Source organism: Sinocyclocheilus grahami, unplaced genomic scaffold, assembly GCF_001515645.1.
Source record: "Sinocyclocheilus grahami isolate Dianchi unplaced genomic scaffold, SAMN03320097.WGS_v1.1 scaffold589.1, whole genome shotgun sequence".
Classification (NCBI taxonomy): Eukaryota; Metazoa; Chordata; class Actinopteri; order Cypriniformes; family Cyprinidae; genus Sinocyclocheilus; species Sinocyclocheilus grahami.
In genome coordinates, this window is record NW_015505768.1 from 21,699 (window position 1) to 26,546 (window position 4,848).

General features: G+C 36.2%; 1 long non-coding RNA gene across 1 annotated transcript in view; it reads right to left on the minus strand.

The window, feature by feature from the left end:
- Positions 1–691: 691 nt before the first annotated feature.
- Positions 692–4,848, minus strand: part of LOC107557110 (uncharacterized) — a 12,911-nt gene continuing 8,754 nt past the window's right edge. The window contains exons 2-3 of the long non-coding RNA XR_001605356.1: positions 1,422–1,505; positions 692–783 (exon numbers count right to left, since the gene is read on the minus strand). This is a non-coding gene — a long non-coding RNA (uncharacterized lncRNA). The remainder of the gene's footprint in view (positions 784–1,421; positions 1,506–4,848) is intronic.

Below are 4,848 nucleotides of genomic sequence, written 5' to 3' on the forward strand. Positions count from 1 at the left end.
CATTTTCATTTTGGGTATGTAGTTTGCAATGTTTTGGGATTGTAGTTCTTTCCCGTCATTAAAGCCGTTCAGTACACAGTCTTGTATCTTTGACTTTTAGTCCGAATTTCAAATACTTTGCTTCAAATCAAAGTATATAATGTTGTGATTCATCTTGTATAGCTGGCTGGTTTGGTTCATGGCTTATAGCTGTTACACAAATACTTTTTTTTTTAAATCCCTATGGGAAAAATACTTCCAGAACAAAGACAACTAAAAATGTGGGTGGGAACTGTTGCTCTCTATTGAGCAATGCAATTTCTGTGACTTGCAGAGTTGTTGCTATTACTAACGTGGAGTCTTTCAAAATGTCATGCTTCAATTCATTTAGGATGCTGTCTTAGAAGGTATCTGCCTATGCAGTAGACAGCGAGGCCTGCTCAATAGGCTTTGGATCAGTGTGTGAAGTTAGTTTGGCATAGGCAAAAATGCTAATTGTGAGCAATGACAGAGCCAAGATTTGGCAAACAATGCCTCGTATTTCTTCAACTAAAATTATATACCATTCAAATCATAGTAAAATGAACTTGAGATGATGAGATATTGACAGTTTAGAGAAAAAACATGTCAAAAAAATAAATGGCTGTATAAAAATGAAGCCTGGTGCTAATTGGACACTATAAAGCAGCTATATGCATTCACACACACCTTCTTGTTGAGTTTAAGCCAGGTGGTAAAGCCTTTGGTGTCCTGGTACTGCAGTCCAAAAAACCACACCTCCCTTAACCCAATGGTTTTCACCACCTATAAAACAGATTCATATTAAATAAACAGGCATATTAAATAAAATGCAATTTTGCACACCCATAGTACACGCATTCGCTTTCTGTCATAGAGGGATATGAAAAGGAGACTCGGGCTCAAATTCCTCTTCATGGACATGGAAAAAGTGGAATTCCAGCTGGGACTGGACCATATATGTAATATTCACAACATATTTGTGCTAATTTAATAATAATTAAAATTAAACAAATACATTTAATTATTTTGATGCACTTTTTACGAAAGAGTGATTTCATAGACGTGATGTACAGAGTGACTAAGAGTGAGGAAGAGGGGACTGTACAGAAATGTACAGCCTGAGGAAGAAGCAGAGTCAGAAAGAGGAAGGGTGGAGGAAGGGAGAATTCCCTCACAAGAAGGATTTCCAGTTCTTAATCTAAACACACAGACACAGCTTGTCTGACATGCTCTTAAGTTTCCACTGCAAGTCAATATTTCTGCTCACACTGAATGTGATATATTCACAGCCAATCAGAAAACATTTAATGGACATTTATGAGGAGCAGGATGTTGAATCAAGATCTCAATGTGAGAAAAGTTCTTAAATTCTTTAAAAAAAAAAATAAATAAATCAGCAACAAGTTCACACACACACACACCTGGTCAAATAACTGTTTTCCTGTGGTGCTGGGTTGGATGGCAAACTCCAGCTCGGCATCCATCGTAGTCAAACGAACACTGATCTGGAAAAAAAAAATGTAATTGTGAATGAATGAATGACATTCGAAAGACAGACTGAAAAGCCAACAGATATATATTTGGGAAGATTTTTATTTATTTATTTTTTCAAAGAATGTAATACTTTTAGTCAGAAAGGATCCATTAAAATTGATCAAAAGTGACTGTAAAGACATCTATAATATTATAAAAGATTACCGTTTTCAGTGCTGTTCTTTTTTACTTTTCTTTCATTAAAGAAAAAAAATATTAAGCAGTAAAACCATTTTCAACTGTGATTACAATAAATGTTATACGAGCACCAAATCAGAATATTATAATGATTTCTGAAGGATCATTTGACACTGAAGTTTTCTGAAAATTCAGCTTTGCCATCACAGGTATAAATTACATTTTTAAATATATTCAAATAGAAAAGTTATTTTAAATGGTAATATTTCACAAAACGACTGTTTTTGCTCTATTTTTTATTTTTTGGTCAAATAAATGGGGCCTTTGTGAGCATAAGAGACTTCCTTTAAAATATTAAGAAATCTTACTAACCCCAAACTTTCATTTAGCAACAGTGTATGTATAATAATAATTAAAAAATTAATTCAATACATTCACACAAAAAGCAAGTTGATTTACCAGAAAATCAGAATCGTTCCATTCTCAATTAACATGAAAGCATGAGCAATGAAAATAATGAATTCTCTATTTGTGATGGACAGCTTAAAACATCTTTAATAGTGTATACTACCTAGAAAAAGCCTGAACCCTTATCAAAGAGCACACTATAAAAGAGGCATTACGTGTATGTGTGCGTTTAGATGAGTTTGAGTGTGCATGTTTGTGTGTGTGCTTAAATCTGCGCCAAAGCGTGGCTTGCTATTTTAACATGATTGATTGCACTCTGGAACTCTGGATAAGATAAAAACAATGCAAGGAAACAGCAAGAGGGACGAATGGAAAAAGATACCCCCCTCTCTTCTTTCTCTGTCTCTCTCACCTCATCCCCGCCTCCACCCCACAGCCACGCCTCCAGTAACCATGGAGACACATTAAGCAATGCGCCTCACTTCCTCTCACTATACAATTACACCTAATCAGAGCACACCTCCTTTTAATAACAGATCATTCAGAGTAATTATTCTCAGTACAGTGCAGTTTCTGACTAATTCACAATTACACAAAGTCGGTCAACTGTTACTCATTTTATATCATAAACTCGAAAACTAACCAGTGTTCAGTGAAAATGTCAATGATATATGGACGGTCTTATTGATGAGGTCCATATAAAGCTCTTCTACTGAACTAATGTCTTTTATCCAGCTTTGACCCTGTGTGCGAGAGATAAATAGCTCAATTTAGGCACACACATCTCCAGCTCAGCTGTACCCATAATGCCCTGCTTTATCTAGCAGCTGCCTGTGAGGCAGATGAGTGTCCATGTGCTGAGACTCTAAAGAGCTCAACATAGCATTTGCACATCAATGAAGCCAAACGACATTGTTTCTTGCGAGTCCTCTAAATGATCGACAAAGAGAAGCACAAATGAGATTCGATAGTTATGAGATTTGATATTCATCATGAGTCAAGAGGGCCATAGTGAGGTAGCAGGGTGATTGTAAGGGAATAAAGAAACAGAAAGAAGAAATATTTATAATTTGCACACATTCAGCCTTAATACTATACATAATAATAACCCAAAAAAGCTGTTAATGTCTTATCTAATCACTTTTAGTTATGAATTACATCATGTAAATGAAAGTCTATATTTAAAATTCAATTTGCCAAAAAAAGGTTTGCACTGGATATTACTGCCATGTGTTGTAAAACAGTTAGCCTAATATATTAAATATATCCACACACTCCCTCATATCTACACACTAGCTATTTACTTGAGCACATACCTCCTTGAAGCCATATTTTCCACACAACTTCATATTCAAATATCTTGATTTTCTCATATTCACACATTAAGCGGTCATCTATATTAAATGTCAGATGTTTCGATGCTTCTTAATGTTATAACAGACCATTAGATATTCAGCACAGAAAGTTATATTCAGATTGTTAATCAAAAGTAGGTTGTGAAATGCTGGATTGTGAAACTGTTTGAAACCCAGGTGTTTTATGTGTGCCTCCAAGGTTATATTATCAGAATATGCGTGTGTTGGTAACTATCAAGCACCCTAGCCTAGGAATGACTTTACTATGAGGTGATTCGTTTGATTTTAGCCTTACTGTGTATGTGCGTGTGTGTGTGTGTGTGTGTGTGTGTGTGTGAGAGAGAGAGAGAGAAAATCCTAGCTCTGCTGTTTCACAGGCTTACATCAGCCAGTTGGAACAGAAAGAGAACAAGCAGAACTTTCCCAACAACTATATGACTTTTCTGCTCTTTTCTCTTCCACTCCTCTCTGGGTCTGGGAGAGTTCATTTCATATACACAAGCTCCGACATAACATCTCCCTCACTCAATCTCACTCTTTCTTTCTGTCAGTAATGACAGGTTTGTTTGTGTGTGTGTGTGTGTGTGTGTGTGTGTGTGGGGAACAGTATACTGGTCGGTTAATGGACCCTCTTAATCCAGAGGTGGATTCACAGGGTAAAAATAGCTCATGTCTTCATGAAACAGGAACTAAGAATTTGTAGTTCTCCCTGGTCAGGGTGTGTGTGTGAGATGGGTGTAGTCTTCACAGTGGACCCGCCAGAGGTTCTCTGCCACTATTCTTAGAACAATCACCCTGCCTTTACTCAGACGCCCTCACAGACACACACACACACACGCACACACACAGAGACAATGATACTCACACAATTACACAGAACCAGCAAAGAATAGGCTATACATAGTATCTGCAGTTTCAAACAATTCAATAAAATTAACATATTAGCTCGGTTTCAAAATGTAGCTCTGTGACAATCTAAGATGGTTGATGATATGACAGGAATGTAGATTCTATAGGGGAATTGACTATGAATGATGACTTTTAACCCATTAAAGTCAGACCTCCTGTGAGGTTGTTTATCAATGGTATATGCTTTCGTTGTAGCCATCAGCCTGCATTATTTTTTTTTTAATAATCATGTTTAACAGTGGAATTCCTTGTGAAAACTACACTACCCATGATTCTGCAGAGAAATCTCCACCAGTCAGAGAATCACAACAAGTAACTCACATTGTGATTTGTATGCATACTATACCTATTTTGCAATAAACATAAAATATATAATTTCATTACATAATCAACATCTTTAAATCAACTGTTTTATATGCATCTATCATTTTCATTTTGGGTATGTAGTTTGCAATGTTTCGGGATTGTAGTTCTTTCCCGTCATTAAAGCCGTTCAGTACACAGT